The sequence below is a fragment of the Cydia splendana genome, chromosome 2, assembly GCF_910591565.1.
Source record: "Cydia splendana chromosome 2, ilCydSple1.2, whole genome shotgun sequence".
NCBI classification, from domain to species: domain Eukaryota; kingdom Metazoa; phylum Arthropoda; class Insecta; order Lepidoptera; family Tortricidae; genus Cydia; species Cydia splendana.
Genome location: NC_085961.1, coordinates 19978236 through 19999403, shown reverse-complemented (window position 1 = coordinate 19999403; position 21168 = coordinate 19978236). Strand labels below are relative to the sequence as shown.

The following is a 21168-nucleotide window of genomic DNA, read 5'->3' as shown; positions in this document are numbered from 1 at the left end:
GCACGGTCCCTATATGTAGTAGAGAGTTATTGTCATACTAAATTTTGTAGTCACAGTAAATTTACTGCCATCTTTCGATACAGGATTAAAATGAAAATGAAAAAAAATATCAATAAATGTATATATGTATGGATAAATGATTTTTTTTATTTTTAGAACGCCATATGATTTTGACCCATGTTCTTTTACTGATATGAGTAAAAATTGTTAAATATTAAATGGTGTCGCCATCTAGACGAGCATAGGCCAAAGGTATGGCGCCGTATATTCAAGAATCAAATTTTCTTTAAAGCGCAAAAAGCCATCATCTCTTGCAAAAAATAAACGAATGCGCTTAGCCCGCGCTTGATAAATAAAAAATACGATTTTTTCATTTTTTCAAAATTAAAAAAAAAATAAAAAACAACAATTGATACGAAATTTAAGTATAAAAAAATACAAAAAGTTATGTAGCAGCATACAATTACTGGGGATGGAACCAGGGACCTCCCTATGCAAACAAAAAAGCGAACGTTTGCAAAATGCGCCATGATAGTTCTTACTAAAGCTGACGAAATTTAGCTACTCATTCTCAAGTAAAAACTAAATATCTAAATACCGCCGAAACCAGCGATACAAATTTTCTGAATTTTTGGCCATTTAATCTATAAACATATATCAAAAAGAAAAAACTCTTATGATATCGATACGACTATTTGTTTAGGCGCCAGGTATCACGACTCTGCCATTTTAAAAAATTTCCAAAAACCGGATTGACAAAAAAATTTTATTTAGTCATAAAATTCGGTCACAAAATTTCACGAGAATCGGTTAAGAATTGCGACCTGTAGAGGAGAACATCCGGACATACGAAAGCAAAATGCCCGAGTCAAAACGTAGACCTTCGCTTCGCTTCGGTCAATTAATCTGGATTAGGAGAACGTTGCATAGATTTACTTTGTTCCATTTTTATTGTGATCTTATATTTTTAATAAGGCGATCCATGGTTAATAAGTCAACTGTCCTTTAAGAAAGACGACATAGCTGAAAATTGATTGGACTAAGAATTCAGGAAGCAGAATCACAAAGTGAACGGATTTTTATACCCTTTTCGCAGGATATTATAATGCTTTCGTATGTCCAGATGCTTTTCTCTACAGGTGACATTTCTCATCCGATTCTCGTGAAATTTTGTGAGACGGCACGGTAATTATGTTTTTTTAATTAAATTTTTCAGTCATGGGAATTTGCAAGATTTACAGCTCACAGAGCCACTACTAAAATAATGTTGATGTAGCAATTGTCAGAGACTAGTAAATATTCAATACGAACAACTTCCATACAACACCGCGTTCCTCACGTGCCTTTCCATTTTAGCTTAATCGTAAAAACGTACAAAATCTGTCACATAATGTTTTTATGACTTAAACATACAATCCTTCTTAGTCGCTGCCCTAAGCATAAAAGTACATAAAATCATTTTAAAAGCATATTTTTATTTCATAGCGTCACCTATGGGCTCAAAACGCTTTTATGTTTTAAATCTACTGTGGTGCCTGTAACTGCTGACAGTCATGTCCAATTTAACGTTCAAAAATTATAATTAGCAGTAGGGTGGCAGTTTTCATACGCAAATAATTAAAATGTATAAACATTATTTGCTGTATTCTACTATTAAATATTCTCGCTGCAATGTAGGTATGTGGGCTGTCAGTCTTCTTTATTTACTGTAGTCTCTGCTATTGCTAAATCTAGATTTCAACTAGCGGATACCGAATATCGTATTTCCAAATTATTTATGACTTTCTAGGTATCCTACATAAATTGAAATGAAGTACCAATTTCGAGCGGGCAATATATCATCGCGACGCCTTCCTGCGAGATAAAACCCTAATGAATGGTGTTATGCAGCAAGGCGACTATCATATTAATTCATGCAACAATGCAATTTAATACAGGTGACTTAACGAGAAGGTATTCCTTAGGGGTAATAGTAGAAATCTCTGTATTTTTTTAGTTTTCCGTAGTCAATAATGTATTACACTTACGGTTTCACCGTTTTGGTCTATCGATTTATCTGCGGGTTCGCTCAGAGATCTATAAGTATTACCTACACAATTTATCTACTTAAAAGTTGATATTTGGCGTTAATTGGTTACAATGTTTAGAAATACAGGAAAAGTGGAAAAACTCACTATATCGGGCGAGACTCGAACTCGCGACTCCTGCCGGCCTAGCCAAGGTTACAATCGCTATCGCTTCGACAGCGAAACGCTTTGAGTCTCTCTATCATTCTTCCATATTAGTGCGACAGTAACAGTTTCGATCGCTACGGAGCGTTAGCGATTGGCATGTTGGCTACGCGGCCTGGATACCAGTCCGCCGCTCTACCAATTGAGCTACCGAGACATACCTATTGACAGCAAATAGGTATTTGCACCATATCCAACAATAAAATTAAAAATGATTACCTACATTTTTACAACACATATGGGAGTGGGGATCCTGTTTTCTTATCAATTTAATGACGTGGACATTAGGTGGGTAGGTACCTACATTTTTATATTTTGTGTGTGTGGGATATAAAAATAAAAACCGCTTTATGACATATAAGTGCTTGCTACTACATACATAGATGTGCGGCGCTGACCCTATAGCTAACCCAATTTAAATTATTCAAAAGTAATTGTTACCATTATGAATCCTGTAGTTGCTACGTGAGTGTTGCAAAATATTTATATGGACTTCAAGTTTCACTCCTATAGATATAGCCCTGAAGTAACTTAACATGAAAATACATAAAGAATACTTATGATAATTAACGTCTCGGCACAAAGTGCTAAAACTGCACTTATCTGGTTGATATTTTTAAGTAAATTACAAATAGGCCGACGGCGTCGGTGACATCCCTTGCCGTGCGGCGTGTTATCGTCGAGGGGATCTCAAATCGCGAACGTACGTACTAGGAGTTTCCACGAGTCGGAGTTAGACAAGACAAGAACTATAGACTAAAATTATACTCATATAAGTACCGCTGTAATCACCGACGGTAGGTGATTGATTTATTGTATATCGTGAAATTTAATTCAATGTTAAAATGCCTCTTAGATCAGTAAAACCATATATTATATGACTATTTACTTCACGCGTGATCAAAGCAGAATCTAGACTTGTAGTGCACTGCAATCAGAGTTCTGTAGCCGAACACAGAACAAGATTGGAGCTCTAACGTTAAGTTTAACGACGTGTTGCGGCCTCTATCCTATCCCGCTGAACGGACCGATTAGCAATTTCGTTTTCTTTGTTTTTATCGAAAGGCAAAATATTTACTAATTTTATGCATAGGGTTTGCTTGGATTTGCATTAATTTTGACTGTTTATATTTTAAACAGTTGTTGGTGCGCCGCCGACCATAAAAATGGCAACATCATCTTAAGCTATTGAGATCTACTTTTAGACATTTTTGTAATATTTGTAGAGGGCATTTGTACCTAAGCAACGTAGGTTTGACATATTTTGACCTACGTTTGTTATGTCGTGGGAAATTGTCAACTCTTGCTTCATTGTTGTAGAATGTAGATGTAGCAAATTTTGTACTGTATAATCTACAGTTCTTAATATAAAGACTAAAATAAAATCAAACAGGAATCCAATTATCTTCATCTTTGGCACACTTCACCAGCGTACATAGTATGTACAAGATGCAGTCGGAAACTATTTTTTCGGTTAAGTTCCCCCGTAGTCGGAGCAGCTCGACCCCTTCACAAAGATAACGTCGTTAGTGACGCTTTATGTGAATTCTGAAGCGACAGTTAGATTTAAGTGTTATGTTTATGCCTCGATCCGATCAAAATACAAATACTTTTTATTATGCGCTGACGTCTCCGTGATGCGCCGTCGATCCGGTCCAGATCGCAGAGTCGTTGGATAACAGCTGACGACCATTCGTTGTGAAGATTCAGAGAGCCTACCCCGAAAAACGGAAATCGAAATTTCGTTATTTGCCTCTCTATCGCTCAAATATACAAGGATGACAGAGAGACAGATAACGAAATTTGCAGTAGGCCCTGTGATGTTTGGAAGAAGCCTGGGTAGTTGACGTATTTTGACCATGTTACCGGATCACGATGATGATATGTCATAACAACACTGAAAGTATTTAATAAGTAACGATCGGTGTACCCCTTACATTTCATTAAGGTGTCATAAGGGACTCTACGTGTTAGCTTCGGCTCCGCGCACGCCTCCCAAAGGTTCGGAACACCATTTTTCCGTGATGGGAAAGACATACAAAAAAGTAACGATTGCATAAATTAATATTTGCTCATTTATGGTAAGAGAAAGTGAGCTTGAATTAAAAAGAAATATTTGTTACAAAGAAGCATAAAAAGCGCAAAATAACGTAGAATATTGGAAAAGCTTTCTCTTTTTGTGTTAAATTGTAAACCACCTCCCGAGAGCAAAGAAATAAAAAATCAAATGCGACCGCTTTCCTCAATTGCCAGTCTGTTTGTTTTGTTATGTTTGTTTGAGGCAAGCCAACTGTTAGCACAAAGATCTTTCGAATGCGCAGCTAGCGGGTGGTCTCTATCATACATAAAGCAAACACTGCATAATATATATTATTATATCGAAAATAAACATTACTTTTGACATCGCTTTATGCACTTAAAATTGTTTAGAGATGTCGTCATAAGCGGCAGTTGAGAGAATTGGTAAGTAATTGTTTTTTTATATTAAAAGCTTGGCAAATCTCTAAATATAGGTACATATTATAATAACGAGTCTTATGAATTTGTTTTTTTTTTATATGCACCTATTGATTAGTTTCGGGACACACGAAAACTAGAACTTATAAACAAATTGAACTTTTATTTCTAAAGGCAAGTAAAATGGATTATCGGGTATTATTAATTAAAAACTAAAAAGGGCCTATTTTAGATTTAAGCTAGTTATTAATTTCGTTTAATAGTACCACTGTATATATATTGTATGTAAAAAAAACTAAAAATAAACTGTTATTACACTTTCTTTTTTGTCTCCGACGGTCCGGAATGACCTAAAAGGCGCTGCTAAAATAGGTACTTAAAGTTCTGAAATTAAGTAACAATTTTTTTGTTATAAAAACAGATTAATGGGTCATGATTCCCATATCCATGGGAAATTGTGTGTAAGATTTGATCATTTACTAGTAATTACTAGTACTTAACTAAATAAATTTAATAAATGTATTTTCTTTGTGTCTTTCTTTTTATCTAATTGTAATAAAACAGTTATTTGTTTTCTTTAATAACTATGAGGTTATTTAGGACATATACACAACTGTCCAAACAATTTGGGAAAGCTTGCTTACTTGATGACTCCTTGAAGCTTGAAAAGTTATTAAAACACGGATACGATGGACATGTGGCGTAAAATGAAATCCCAACGAGGTCCAAATAAACATTTATATACGAATACTTGATTACCTTCCTATTTTACAAATACTTTGGCGGGTAATGGTGCGTGGACACTGTTTGAAGTTACGTGTGGCTACCACCAGTTTGACACTGACACAATATATACTCTAGCGTGTACGTAACTTACTTTCTATAAATCTCGCTCGTACTCGCATATTAGTGGGAGCGAGATGTATAGAAAGTAAGTTATGCAGACGTTATCGAATATGTCAGTTTGACACCGCTAAGGCAGTCGTGGTAAGGCTAAAGGTATGTATATGGAGAAGATAGTAATAAATAAATAAAACCACAAGTTTTTTTGGATTGCCATGGTTCAATTGATTATTCTGCGAGATTGAACGGTAAATTATTAATTTTTATCTGGTCTGATCTTCAGAGGACCGACTGTATTGATACTTGGAATGTTCTTTATGATCATGTCGGTGGTGACTGTTGTGTCGGTGGTGACTGCTGTGGTTTTTATGGTGGTGCCTGATGTGCTTAACTTTGTATCCTGGAGGTTCTGTAGGATACGTCGGTCCATTTACAATTGACGGTGTTGGGGTTGTTGGTAAGTACCAAAGTTTCTCCATAGCTTCGCAATCGGCCAAAAGCCGTTCAAACGTTTGTATTTCGGGTATGTAAGACTTCAATTTATTGACATCACTTTTAAATTGCAGAATAGACGAGTGCATATATTCCATATTTTGTCGTATTTCTGAAAGTACATAATGCCATGGTATTAGTGTTTCGTTGCAAAGGTTTTTCTCAGAATTTACTTTTTCCTTTGTCGTTTCTAATAAAAACCCTACGCTGATTGATTTTATATATTTAATAGCACACATGTTCTTAATGGATATATTTTATTTTTTTAATAATCTGAATGGTAAGGTATTTTTTAGTCCATTAACATTTAAACCAGTACACACACATCCATTTTCGATGTTCGCGGTAGGCCTCAGGGGTAAGTAAATTTACTTTTAGGGCTTATCCTCAATGTGATAAAAAAATATACTTACGAGTTTTTAATATTTCTGTGATTAGATAGGAGAAAACTCGGAATATTTAAATCAATTTCCCGGAAATTAAAAAGCCCATAAGATACCCATTAGTTTTAAAAAGTTTTTGAATCGTCAGTTGTGTACAGAATACTGAAAAGTAATTACCATCCTTGACAGAACGAAGTGACAGCCGGTGTTTTGTTGGGACACCAACGTAACCCAAACGCCGATTCCTTTTAACGCGGATCGATGATTCTATCACATAGAAAACTAGTGGTTAACTTTACAAGATGAGGCTTGGAGAATTTCCAGAATGTAGCGATCACGGGGCATACGCGACAAGATAGGTATTTGTTTTTATACCATCCATGTTTTTGCAAGTCGGAAGTTATTCCACCCATCTGAACATAACCACTAAGTATAATATGTCTAGTCATACATTTATTAAAGTGCTAGCAATGTCGTAACTTGTCATTAACTCAAATAGGCTCATAGCTCTATAAAATACCCAAAAAAAAGAGCAATGGTAGTTTTTGTTTATGTTCGCGGCTATGTAGGGTAATTAATATTGTTGTACCTCGATACTCTTGAGATGTGAATGAGAATGTCATATTAATCCACTTTTATTATGAAGCCATCCCCGAAAACATAGAGAAAATAGTTGTTTCATAGATTTCACGTATTATACATAATGTGAAATTCGATGACTTTCAACGTACGTGTTGTCAAAGAATCTCCTTGGCAGTTAAATAAATAACTGGAAATCCCCAACTAGGCGAAGTGCAAATAAAATCTTGTCAGGGTAATACAAGACTAAGTAATGAGCGGCGCGTTTGAAGCTAATTCTTATTAACTGAATTGAATACGTTAAAGAAAATAACCAATAAGTAGCAATTCATTCTCGTTTGCAAAAACATAAATTAAAGAAACAGTTTATTTACAAAATTTAAATTTTCTTACTTACATAGTTAAGATGTAGTATAAAGTATTTACAGAATGAACAAATCTAGGTTAAGTAATTTACTTATTAATAAAAAATACAAATTTGATAGAAAAATCCGTAGATTACATTTGAATATTTTTAACATAGTATCTAAGCTCTTAGCCTTACCAGCATCCCACCCAGCGTTAACATTATTTACAATTATAATAATGGCAAAAAAAACTAATGCATGGGCTCTCATGCTGGGTTTACCATAGGCAATGTAGAAAAAAACCTCACTTACCAGAATATTAATTAAGCACCACATAATTGATTTTTGGCAGGTATACGGCTGATTTGCAAATAACACCTCGGGCCTTACTCGTGAATGTTAATTCAGACACGTGGAAATGATACCGACATTGTATTTGTTTCGTGAGCTCGCTTGCTCGATTCGTGTGTTCGCACATTTGTGGGAGAGATTCGCGCAGTCGTTAGGTGTTGCATTGATTTTAAATCTTTGTTTCTTAATTACACTCACATCACATGAAACTAATTAAAAGGGTGTAAAGTTCCATATTTTTATTAATTTGTTTCTCTATGCTAGATAATTATGTCAGCCATGGTTTTCACAAATGTTGACATCACAAATTCAATGCGCGCACGTGTCGAAGATTTTTTCACAATCACGTGAGTATAGAAGTGATAATGTGAGACTGAACGCGATTGAGTGATTTTTGGCTATTATGCCTTTGGTAAGACTTAGGGGTTAATATAATTTATATAGGCATAGAGAATTGATTCTTCATAAAACTTAGCAACCTCTTACAAATCTCTATTTAGTTTTGTCTCTTCCTAAGAAACGAAAATGTCAAAATGACGGATTTGCGATTTATGACCAAGTAACTAGTTGTGATTTAAATATTCCCGCTTAAAATAAGTTGCCGTGCCGTATTTTTATGTTCCTGACTTTCTTTATATTGTTGCTACTAAATATTCAACGAAACAATTCTCACATGAGAGTAAGACACGACTTATGTACGTACTCGTAGTAATCTAGATTAAATATTGCAACGTAAGAAAACTACAGCATTTGAGTATTTCTACATTCATTTAATTTCAGCTCTCGCAAGTATAAAGTGGTGCGAGCGAGACACGCTGAGGGTGATATCAAAACAAGATCATTTTTTAAAGTTTGAAAGTCGCTTCTTCATTGTACGTACACTGTACAGCTTTAAGCGGACTTAACGGATGTCCTATATTAATTTAATCTAAACTTACGGAATGTGAGTGATGTAAAAAAAACTCAATTTATTTATTTAATAATGTTATTTTATTATAAGTTCAATACGGTAAAGTAAAGTTTAATCCATACAAATTATCAATCTATCAAAATGAAGTGGAAAAAATAAAAATAATTGAAATAAAAAACTACGCAGCTTCAATACTTATAGATATTTAATTTTTCTTAACTACAAAATAAATAAATAAATCGGAACAGAATGCAAAATACTATTAGATTCCATACCTACATTTCAATGAAAATAAAATTTACGGTTACATTATGCAAATTTTCACAGTAATAATATTAATTTTCTAAATGATGAATCATGTCTAAATGATTTCCGTTATCATTCGCGCATTCGTTTCGCTCAGAAGGCATTATTTGTATCGTTTTGAAGTGATACATAAGTTTTATCCTCACAAAAACAGGATCAATTTTAGTCAACATTTATACCTAGGTATATAAAGCACTAACAAGTAGGTATTCCAAGTGTAGGTATCATATTTACATTTATTTTGTCCGAAGGCGAGAATTGAGAATTTTCATTATCTCTAATAATATTCACCCCATATAGGATCAAGTGTCGTTGATTTTGTTTTACGAGTTCGGTTAGTGGTTGTTATTGGTTGTTCCGTTGATAATGTGGTAGGCGTGGTAGTTGAATCTTGTTTTGTGGTTGTTGTTGTCGGCCATTTCGTGGTGGTTGGTCGTGTTGTGGTTGTTGTTTTCGTTGTTGGTCGTGTTGTAGTCGTAGTTGTTGTTTTTCGAGTTGTAAGACTTGCTGTCGTAGTAGTTGTTGGTCGGGTTGTAGTAGTAATTGTTGTTTTTCGAGTTGTGGGACGCGTCGTTGTAGTAGTTGTCGGTCGTGTCGTAGTAGTAGTTGTAGTTTTTCGTGTTGTTGTTGTCGGTCGTGTCGTGGTAGTCGTTGTTGTTTTTTGAGTTGTAGGACGTGTCGTTGTACTAGTTGTCGGTCGTGTCGTAGTAGTAGTTGTTGTTGTTTTTCGTGTTGTGGGACGCGTTGTGGTAGTTGTTGTTTTTCGTGTTGTGGGACGTGTAGTAGTAGTTGTTGTTGTTGGTCGTGTTGTGGTAGTTATAGTAGTTGTAGGTCGTGTTGTAGTGGTTGTTGTGGTTGTAGTCGTGGTAGTCGTTGTTATAGGTATTCTAGTAATACACCTGTTTAACATCTTTCTAAAACTTCGTATCGCGGGTATGTAATCTTTTAAATAATTTATATCAATTTTTAGTTTATGGAGAGTAACCACAGCCTTCGTCAGATCTTTTGCCATATCTGAAAAAATATGATTTCATAATTAGTTTCTTAAGTAATGCCAAATAACAATTATACATAAAATTGGGTTTATATTTCTGTTTAACTTAATTGTACAAATAAAACATTGCATATTAATATTATTAATGCCAAGTGGTTTTCATGGCTTCGTTTGTTGTTTATACAGAGTGAACATATTAACTAGCAAGGACTTATAATATGGCAAAAACATCTATAAGTGTGACGTTTTAAATCCCAATATAACCTGACTAATTCAACTGTTTTATGAGACCACAGTCACTATGACAGAAGGTTCACATTCATTCAGAAAAAATTGAAAGTCGCCATCCTTACTGTGGTATGATTGCACGTGGCAACTTTGTTAGATTTAGATAGGTAGGTTTTCATACATGCTTCCAAACTATGTAGGAACATAAATTATTCTAAAAATACTTATTGACATTTAACCTCTAACCACCCATACGTCAAACCTTGCCAAGCAAAATTAAATATTTATTTTGTCAGCACAAAGTTCAAATTAGAATGGAACAGGAGACCTTTTTATAGGTCTCTGGGCGGCTAGAGGTTAAAACGAACTCTAGACTACTCCTTCATTCTGAATGTGGTAGCAAGTTGAAAGTAATATTAATTTTATTAGATATCTAGTCAGTTTTCACAGCCCTTTGGAAGCATATTTTAGGTGCGGAAATGGTACCTATATACTAGCCAAAAAAAAGTTAACAACTGTAAAAACAAAAAATACATTTGCTATTCGGATGAAGATAACTCTGCATAAACTGAAAAATCAATTGAAGTTGCTCTTGCGCTACTGATATTTAACTTACCATCTTTAACGCAAAGCTTTTGAAAACGCAGTTTTGTATGAATACCCTCTGTTCCCACGCATGTATTTGTTCTAAGTATCTTTGGATCTGTCAAATTAAAAAATGGTAAAAACTAAAAACCATGCAAAAATATGTTATTTTAAAATGGGTATGTTTAAAAGGCTGAAGAAATGCTACTTTTGACACTGACAGATCAGTATGATATCGGAAACAGATTGAATAACAAAAATTCGAATACGCCTGCAAGAGGTTTAAAGAAAACTGAAACTGAAAATAACTGGCAGATGACATAGGAAATGTATAGAATATTTAAACCCTCTTGAAAAACTGACTAGTCAATTCGATAAAAGAAAAGAGTTAATCGTGGCATTTTATTTTACCTCAATAATTAATAAAATAATTCCCAGACTTATTTTTCTGTCGTTAATACAGTCTCTGACCTTCTTTTACTGTAAAAAGATGTATTGAATGTACTAATTACCGCGATTCCACAATGTATTGACACAATTGCTGACTGTGAAAATTGACAAAATAGTTAATGTACATATCCTCATGGTGACTTTATTGTAAATGTAAAGTGTATGAAAATATTGAGCAAGAACGTTGATTAAGCACCTCATAATTGAAATTTTGATATGGCTACGGCTGATTTCCTGCTCACCCTGCGCGTTGTTAGAAAAAGTGAAGAAGTGCCGCTGCACGCCTGTACATCTAAATAGTTATTGCATTTCATTTGTATACCAATTGCACTTAGCAGCCCCTGCTACACGGTCGCCGACAAGCCTTCTAACCGTCTGACCTTGGTCTGTCCTTGGTCAGTTTTGGTCAAATTTTGTTGGAAACAACCGTCTACACGGTCCGGGACGGACCAAGGCCACGCGGTCTGGGGGCTTGTCGGCGACCGTGTAGCAAGGGCTTAATTCCATAGAGAACTATTATCTACATCTCTGTAAAACAAATAGGTACATCAAATCTACATTCAACCATTATTAATCTCATTAAATGCTTTATGAAAAAAATGAAATATAGGCATGTATTTTTTAATGAATTAATTGCATCATTTACTCGGACAGTAATTGATTAGTGGTTAATTAACTTGTTTTCCTTTATTTCTCGTGAATAAGCTGAACATGAAGGTCCATACATTAACAATTTTATTAGCCGTTACAATCATCAATTGTACGTACTCCTGGTGGGATTCAGGTAATTACGTTATTCAGTAAAATACAATATTTGAATAAGTATATATAAGTACGTTAAAAAATATAAAAATAAACATTTTTGTTTAGAATTTCCACTTCATATACATACATAGATTGTTGTACTTAGCTATATGTCGCCAAGGTCCTAATGGTTATTGGATGCCTTGCGTGTCAATGGTTTTTTAATATGGTGGGAAGTTCAATTTTGGAACTTTGGTTTTTGTTCTTTACCTACCACTATCTGGTTGATGATGTCGTTAATATCAAAATTCAATACAACGTAACAAACAAATATAACACAATTTAATTGAATTAAGAATAAAGTAAATAGATTAGGTACACTATCTTAGTTAAAAAAATTGAGTTGTCAAATGAAGAAGTAAATTGATGTAAGTTTTTAAGTTATCGTGTAAAGGATGACTCACGTTAGACCGGGCCGTGTCCGGGCCGGAGCTTCCGGCGCTTACTTTTTTATGACAGATGGCAGGTGATCACGTGATGCTCCATAGAAAACGATACGCCGGAACAATACTAGATTAGCCTGCCCTAACTCCAACATGAAAATGATCCACTCTGGTCCATTTGCCATGTCAGTCAATATTTATAATAAAATTCCAAAGTCAATACAGGTAGAAACAAACATAAATAGATTTAAAGTGCAATTAAAGCGACATTTAATTAGCAAAGCATATTACTGTATCCAAGAGTTTTTAAATGAGAACTAGATGTTTTAGTTTAGTTTTAATTAGACTTACGTTGCTATACCCTCGCAGGGTTAATGTTGAAACTGTACTTAGCCCTAAGATCCTCTGTACACATGAAATGCAATAAAATATGTGAGTATGAGTAAGTTCCGGCCCGGACACGGCCCGGTCTTACGTGAGTCATCCTTAAGTCAGACTCTTTTAGTATCATGTTTTTTACAGAATTCTTAATTGTCTATCCTGTTGCAATCCTACGTACGGATAACCAAGGTGATCGTAACTCATTTCAAAAGCGTAGTCGTGCAAAACGTGGTAAGTAAGAATAAATAATCTATATTTATAAGTACCTATGAAAAATTTGTGCGTGACATAGGCCGTCGACTTAGGCAAAAGGGAGAGGATCCCCGCTCCGAATCGTTTTTGGTGCAGAGGCTGTCCATAGCCATCCAGCGGGGTAACGCCGTGAGCATTTTGGGCACTTTTGCACCGGCCGCCATAACGAACGGGTTTGACTAATAGTTACTTCATGTAATTATGTAATTATTTGTAAAAAACCTAAGAAATAACAAACGAATTTGTTTCCATGAGTTACCTATTCCAGAAGTTATGATAGGTTATCTATTTGTATTATTAAATACCTATATATTTATTCTATGTTTTTTAATACATCCATATTGTTTGAAGAAATTGCATTTGACCTCAGGCTTATTTATAATATTTAAAGTACTGTTTAATGCCTGTAACGTGACATCTGGATATTTTGGCACCAGGGCACTATAATAAATGTATTTTGGGCGACAAATTGAATTTTCTGACATTCTTATATTGGTCTCTGAAGATTTCCTGAACCAAGCACTAGCTTACACATAAATATAAATTGACATGATGCTAAATATATGAAGATGAAGAGGTAGAAAGAACGAGGTACTAAAATGTATTAAGTACATGTTACCAAAAAGAATAGATAGTATAGAGGGGTCCTGTCATTGTAAATTTTGTAGTCACTGTAAATTTACTGCCATCTATCGACACACGACTAAAACTCAAAATGAAAACGTATAAAGTTATCAAAAAATTTATATATATGGATAAATGATTTTATTATTTTTATATCATTTTGATCCCTGTTCATTCACTGATATCTATGTGTTAAAATTGTTAAATATGAAACGGTGTCGTCACGCCATCTAGCCGAGGATAGGCTAAAGGTGTGTGCGCCATCTATTCGAGAATGACTTTTGCTTGAATTCCGAGGCACGTTTTTTCCTTAGACTTTATTCGTCTTATACGAAGTTACATGTCTTTGATGTTACGAAATAAGGTGACTTTTAAAAGCAACCAAAGCTTTGATTTTAAGCTACCATACCTAAGAATGTTTTTCGTAATTTTAAATTTTTTTTTTTACTAAGTATATTATGAGAAAACTACTTTTCAGAAATGAAGCGAGACCTAGAGACTTCTAAGTATGTACTTGGAAGAGTAAAACAAGACCTGCAATCAATAAGGTTATCATTCACACGAGAATTTGCGAGAATGGAACAACAGTTGAATGAATGTAGTAGAAGAGAAATAGATCCTTCGACCGCACCCAAGAAGCCACCTGCTTACGAATACCCTGACACTCCTGATTATGATTATAATTATTAGTCGTTTACGTCAGGATGCTATATTCTTATAAAAGTGTCGATATCTAAAATAAATCAGAGTTTCATTAAGGGTGAATTTGCTTAATCTTGTAGCCCATCAGTTATTCAATAAGCCTTGGCGTCGGTGTTAGGGACATCCTGTATTATACATTTTGAGACAAATCATAACCCGCACCTTAACATATTAATTAATTCTGATATGACCGACTCGTAAGAACAGTCGCAACCGCAACATCCAGGTAAAGGTAAAAGGTAGTCAGTTATTTTTATGTACCTGCTGTTGCCTTTCTGAAACTTGATACCCTTCACAACTTTGAGAACAAAATCTAATTATTTTTTATCAAATATTTTGATTTGTGTCTCTAAGTAGTCACACTAATATATAAATTATAAACTGAAATACTCTTTTCAACAATACTAAAATTACTACATCGACCTACCTACGCTACATTACCTGGACTGTACTTTAAGCCCATCGGCACCCCGCTGAGACTTTAAGCGAAAAACCTGCAAGTATTACTATTGAAGCACTCGCTATTAGTCGATGATGCATCGACATATTAACTTATTAAAATTCAAACCAGTTTAAAAGGTTAAAGGCTTCATAATAACACTTTCGTTGCCCGCTGAGACGTCGAGATGAAGGGATAAATGACGCATGCGCATGAACACAAGGGAATTATGCTAATAGGAACCACTAAAGCTTAAAATAGTGTTTATAAATATGAATGAGGTAAGTAATTGCTGTTTGAGGTGACCTCGCCGTGCCACTCTTGACGGGTAGAATGAGGTTTTTGGAACTTATGCACATATTTTGTCATAGCTTTCCGTCATTTGTGACGACATACGTCATATTCAGAGACAATAATGATTTGATGTATTACGGATAACGGTTATAAATATTCTGTTTATAGACATAATGAAGGTGGTACCTATACCAAAGTATTTATGGCGAACGGTAAACTTCAAAAAGAGAGAAAAGCCGCAAACCATCGATCTGGTAAGTAGTATATATAAGATAAATGGGACTTTAAACAAGTATAATTGCCAGTATCGGCAAACCACGTAAGGATGAAGGGAAGAAAAAGAAGAAACTGATAATTAGGAGTATTAGGACCATAAGTATTTATTGTTTGTAACCTAATTTATCAATACCTGTATGCAGATATAGTACCGAATCCGGAGACATTCTCAAAATCCTACTTAACAATCTTTATGTTTAGGTACGCATCGTGTACGAAATGAAAAGTTGAGCTCTATAATAAAAACATAAATTACCTAGTAAAGTACTATTTGTGCGTAGCTCACTTGAGTTAGATCGCATGATAAATATCACTCAAGGGTTACACTCCTAGTGTAACCGTCTCAAATATGTCGCCAGTGGCGGCAAGCCCGGTTGAACGATAAACAACGAGTAAAACAAGGTATAAATAACACCTTAAGCTTTCCACCTTAAGATTATTTTATACCTGCGCACTTTATGAAGGGAGTCAAAATTGAGGCTTCCTTATTAGGGTTTCAGCAAGGTGGGGTTTTACGGACCAAATAAGTTCATCAAATAAAAGTATGTATTTTAACTAATAATAACAGGTAGGTATATTAAATATAATGAATTTAAAATACATCGCGACGTTTCGAATCCTTTACAGCATTTGTGGTCAACCGAGGATTGAGGAAAAATATATTAACGTCTGTCAACATTCAAATATGCAACGCTACCCATATTAAAAAATAATTATGTAATATCAAGGCTGGTTTTATGCAAATTAGGCTTATAAAGCTAGTAATACATTTGAACTATTTTGAGTAACACTACTACAGCCAAAAATGGGAAACCTCAATAATTGCAACGAAAGGTCCCGGTCCCTTCAGACCAAAAGGCCTCTATAATTGAAATTTGGGAACCTCTATAATTGCAATTTAGATTTTAGTGCTTTTCGTAATTTTGCCTCTGTAATTGACCACATCATAACTAAGACCTCTATAATTGCTACTGTGCTAAAATAAACAGTTATTTTAGCTCTTCTTATGACCTCTATTATTGAAACGAGTCTTACTTATTACCTCTCTAATTGAAATAGTGTAGTTGTAGAGAGCAGAAACAATATTTTAATAGCAATAATAGTTTAATTTAGTGTAAATCTTCATCCAAAATTCAATTTATTTATTGGGTATCTATCACAGCATGTACCTAGTAGGTGAAATAGTATTGATTAAATCAAAAACATAGTATTCTTTTTACATTCCATTAACTTTTTCTAAAATTAAATTAAACCCAAATGATTAATAAGATAATAAAGTAGTAATTAATGTTGTGTAACAGTGCAAGTTAGGTATCATAGGTTAATACATTATTAATTTTCCGAATTTATCTAGGGACAGACAGTAAATTGTCCAAATTGTCGTCAAACTCATGGACAGAGTTTTAGCAATAATTCAAACCGAAACTAAAAAAGCACTCTAGTCGGAGTTAATTAAAACGTTCCGGAAAGGACGGCCATTACCGGGGATGAAAAAGCGATTTCCCCAAGACTGAGTTTTAAAGGAATCGACGAGGTCTCAAGTCCATTTTAGTGAATAGAAGGGGCCCTCGTTGTCTGTGGCTTATGGACTTTGAGCGGTTTGCTTTTATGGATTGCTACAAAGATTTTTATTGACGTATCTCATCAACTCACGGACTGAAGCATTTCAGTCTGTTGGTTATCCGGTTTTCTGGAAGAAATTGTTATTTTACGATGTAGTTTTTGCCTTTCAGAAAATCATTTAAACATTTTGAAGTAGCAGTAGGTTCTTTTAGTAGTATTCACAATCCATTTCTTTACAGTGTTAATAAAATATGAACGTAATATCACTCCAAGGCAGGCGGCAATTCGAACTCACATTCGGATATCAAAATGAAGTAATTTTGTTATCATTCGCTTGTGAAAATCACTTGTACTTGCTTGTTCATGTATTGGTGTGAACGAGTCGCACGGGCGAATGATAACAAAATTAAATCATTTTGATATCGAAAAGTAAGTTCGAATTGGTCTCTATGGTCATGAAATACTTGAGGCTGTGTGACAAATTCTTAAGGCTGGGTACTTGTATAAGTTATTTATAGATTTTTCAGTGTACCCTTATTCATTTCATTACTAATTTTAGCCCGAACCGGAATTCCACAGCTTGTAACATTATTACTTTTCCCAATAGCGAGTTAATAGTGATAAAATATATCATTTAAAAAGTGGAATACCTACGGCTTTTATCGTGATTCTTTATTCTTTATTCTTTATTCAAACACTATGTATAAGTTTACAGCTCCAGCCAAGGCACTTATACTGTTAATTAGGTTCATATGTTGTCAGTATCAGTCAGTATCATAAAATTAGTAGGTACACTTATTGTATTACACACTTATCTTTATAATTGAACATACATATTATGTATTACTAAGTTACATAGAGATAAAAAAAAGAATCTGATATTAAATAACATAGGTAGAGTTTAAAAAAATCCTGATACTACGTTGTAGGGACGGCCACTTGTCTGTGATGAACAACTGAGAACTAATTACTACCAATCCGGACCAATTTTTCTAATTACTGGATATAACTAAAGTTTCCTTATCAGCAGGAATTACTAGGCGGAAGCTTGGAACATTAATGCAAAATAATGAGTGGATCGACCCGGGAGTTCGGGATTAGGGAATACAGACCGGACGTATCCGTACACATTAGCAATGGTAGCCAATTTGTAGAGGTTACCACCGTTAGCTACAACACAACTTTTAACTTATACTTGAATAACTTGATAAATAAAATTTACTTACGCTTTTAATTTTAAAGAGTTTGCTCGATTTCTCCTGGATCATTTAGTTAGAATCCTGATGTAATACTATCCCAGATTTTTTGAGCCATTTTCGAGACCTTAAAACCTTAAACCTAAAACAAGAAAAAATAAACAAAATAAATATCCCGACGGCGGAGTATTTAAATTGCTCAGTAGATAGGCATTTAATAACTTACGTAGGTACATAACAAAAAACTTGTAGAACGTAGAACTTGTGCACACAGTATCATTCTGTAGATAGAATCCATATCTCCATAGAATTCGTAGATGTAAAGAGCATTTTTTAATTGCTCGAGTTTACTTAAATTAATAAAGTTGGATTCATTTTCCCTTTATCCAATCTTATCTCATGTAAAAATTTGTTATTTAATTAAATATTTACTCCATATAGATCTTGCTATGAATCATGTCAAACAAAGTCAAATAAACACAAAGCTTTGTACGTAAGTGAAGAATACTTTCATTGTATTCATCCGGTGGCCGCACGAAGTCAAGTGTCATCGCCTATTAATAACATAATTATGTCATCCTTATTAGTCATTTATTTGTTATCTCCCTGTATGGTAACATTGTACTGAATTATTCCTTTTAGGTTCGTAAATATGTCAGTTTTAAAGCACTTGAACGATAACTTAACTTTAATAGGAAACGATATTAAATGTTATGTTCGAAGATAGTATTAAAATACTCTTTGCTTCTATTAATTATTCAGTGTTTTATACGTACGAGTACGCCAAAGTCGTAAAATGTCAGCTACTTTGTCTCTGAGCAAGATTTAATGTTCGTATTGGTAATTATTATGTTTTATTTGTGTATAGTTTAACCCTATTTAGATTGTGGCTTATAGACAATATTATCTTTGTTGCATTGAAATAAAATTACCTAGCGGAACATTAATCGGAACATTTTAAGAAGAAAATAGATAAATGATTGCAATTTATGTATAAGTGGCACTAAAACGACAGTCGTTAAGGCACGATTTAGAATGTAAGTATACCTTAAGTGTCTAATAACAACTGCAATTTCCTAGAAAAGGTGGAAAAGTTAGAATCACGATTTAAAGCGAAGGCTCTGCTGTAGCGACGATCTCGATGCAAACTTGTTCATTGGATAACATTGAAAATTATCTTACTTCGTGTCATAAATAGTTACATAACCCGCAAGTATTTGCACTTACGACAATGTTACCTATAGTTTAAACTTTGGTTGTGTGATTAAAAATATCAATATAATTATCGTAATAATTTATTGGATGGTGTTTTGTTTCATAAATGTTTTAACCTACTACTAACTTTCATACTTGGTTGCTAGTCTAAAAACCCTAAATGGCAAAATTTATTAAAATTATGTATTTTGAAAAAGTTATGATTGTATCCTCAAAGTCCTAAACCTGGAACAAATTGTTTTAGATGATTACAGTAGGTATTTATAATTCTTACATTGTCAAGGAACCCTAAGAGCCCTAAGCGTTTCAGTGGTTTTCCTTGCAGTGAAAAATCGTGCCATTATGGCAAAGGGAAGGCGGTTTTCCGCCGGTCATATTTCAAAACAACACATTATTGTTTTCTTCTCGTTTTCTTTTCGTACCTAAATCCCTTATAAATTTAGGAGCAGCGACTTTACAACTCTTGTTTTCCTTTTAGGAAATATTCGATGTTTCCCTTGCACTGACCACGGGACTGGAAAATTAATGTAAGCTTTTCACGATATCGATCTCTTAAAGCTTTTGCGTTTCTAGTTAGCTTGTTTAGCGCCAAAATAAAAGAAGATATAATTTCATGTCTGCGGGAAAAATTATTGCTTACTTAGCAATAGGTGTTGTAACAATTTTTGTTACATATTTACTTTGCACACTGATAAAGTATATATGTATTATATTATATTATTATTCGTTTTGGATACACTACGTAACTTTTGATTAAACAGTTTAATTTGAAAAAAGAGAGAATCGTTTTAAATAAAACTAATTATATGTAACACACTGCATATCTAAAGAACCTTCACCACTACTTCAAATCAAAAATGATATTAATAATGATGAAAAATTAATAAAATGAAATGATAAATTGAAAAAATGTACCTATTCAGTTTCTTTAGGATAGCCAGGAAAATTAAGCTCCCAAGGGAAATTAGCCATTAACGGTTACGGTCTTTCCTTGCTTTGCTTAAAAATATGGTACCCATTTTCATAACACTGTGTTATGTTTATTGTTTGTAAATTACAACAGTTAAGCAAATACTTTATATTCAGTATAAGAAATCAGTTTAAATTAAAATAATAATAAAACCTGCGATGATAATGATTTTTATATACCTACTAATTTGGGTTAATTGGGTTATGTACTTACTCGTATTAGGAAAATTCGTTAGAACATTCATTTAGAGTAAGCACTTATACAATGTACGTATAGGTATTTAGCCTTCTTTATGCTTTGAACAATATTTTTATTCTTCTTTCTTGAATTCCCGTTTAATGTTTTATTTAGTAGATGCAAAAACCTTGAAGCTTAACTAATGAGGGTTTCTACCTGTATACCTCACATTGGCAGATATCTTCCTACCGAACTTAAAAAAATCATCAGCGTAGCTTGCTTCTAGATCTACAAACCAGCCGGGATATAGGTAAGTACATTTATACAAATATGTTACAAAATAAAATATTGACTACTGTTAAAAATGTAATGCAGTTAGTAAAATATAAACAACAAACTTAAACAACATGTGAGTGAATTGCAAAAAAATTGTACGTAATTAAGCGCAGTTAAGAAGCTGTGATTAGTCTTAACTTAATTGATTCATTTTGTTACGAAATATAAGATAGATTTAAATAGTAAATTTTCGTATAAAATAGTAAAGTACAATACAATAATTGTATTGTATTTATTGTACTTAATTCGTACACATATAGGTAAGTCTATGTCATACGCCAGCACACTTTCATGCATCTAACTTAAATAGAAATGGCTTAACTGTGGTAACACAATGGAATCAATTAACTTTAGACTAATTACAGGTGCTTTACTAACTTATTTATTTTAATGATGTACA

The 21168-nt window shown here is 33.8% G+C and overlaps 4 long non-coding RNA genes across 4 annotated transcripts in view; 2 read left to right on the top strand and 2 right to left on the bottom strand.

Moving 5' to 3' along the window:
• LOC134805523 (uncharacterized) overlaps positions 1–21168 on the top strand; it is a 275031-nt gene that overhangs the window by 240457 nt on the left and 13406 nt on the right. The window lies entirely within an intron of this gene.
• LOC134799572 (uncharacterized) lies at positions 5722–7642 on the bottom strand. Its single transcript, XR_010145428.1, has 3 exons — positions 7530–7642; positions 6584–6673; positions 5722–6135 (listed from the first exon to the last, which is right to left on the bottom strand). It is a non-coding gene; the product is annotated as an uncharacterized LOC134799572 (long non-coding RNA).
• On the bottom strand, positions 9751–11455 carry LOC134799564 (uncharacterized). The gene is made up of 3 exons (XR_010145426.1): positions 11219–11455; positions 10738–10824; positions 9751–9913 (listed from the first exon to the last, which is right to left on the bottom strand). It is a non-coding gene; the product is annotated as an uncharacterized LOC134799564 (long non-coding RNA).
• On the top strand, positions 11666–14360 carry LOC134805514 (uncharacterized). Its single transcript, XR_010146305.1, has 3 exons — positions 11666–11940; positions 12866–12955; positions 14079–14360. It is a non-coding gene; the product is annotated as an uncharacterized LOC134805514 (long non-coding RNA).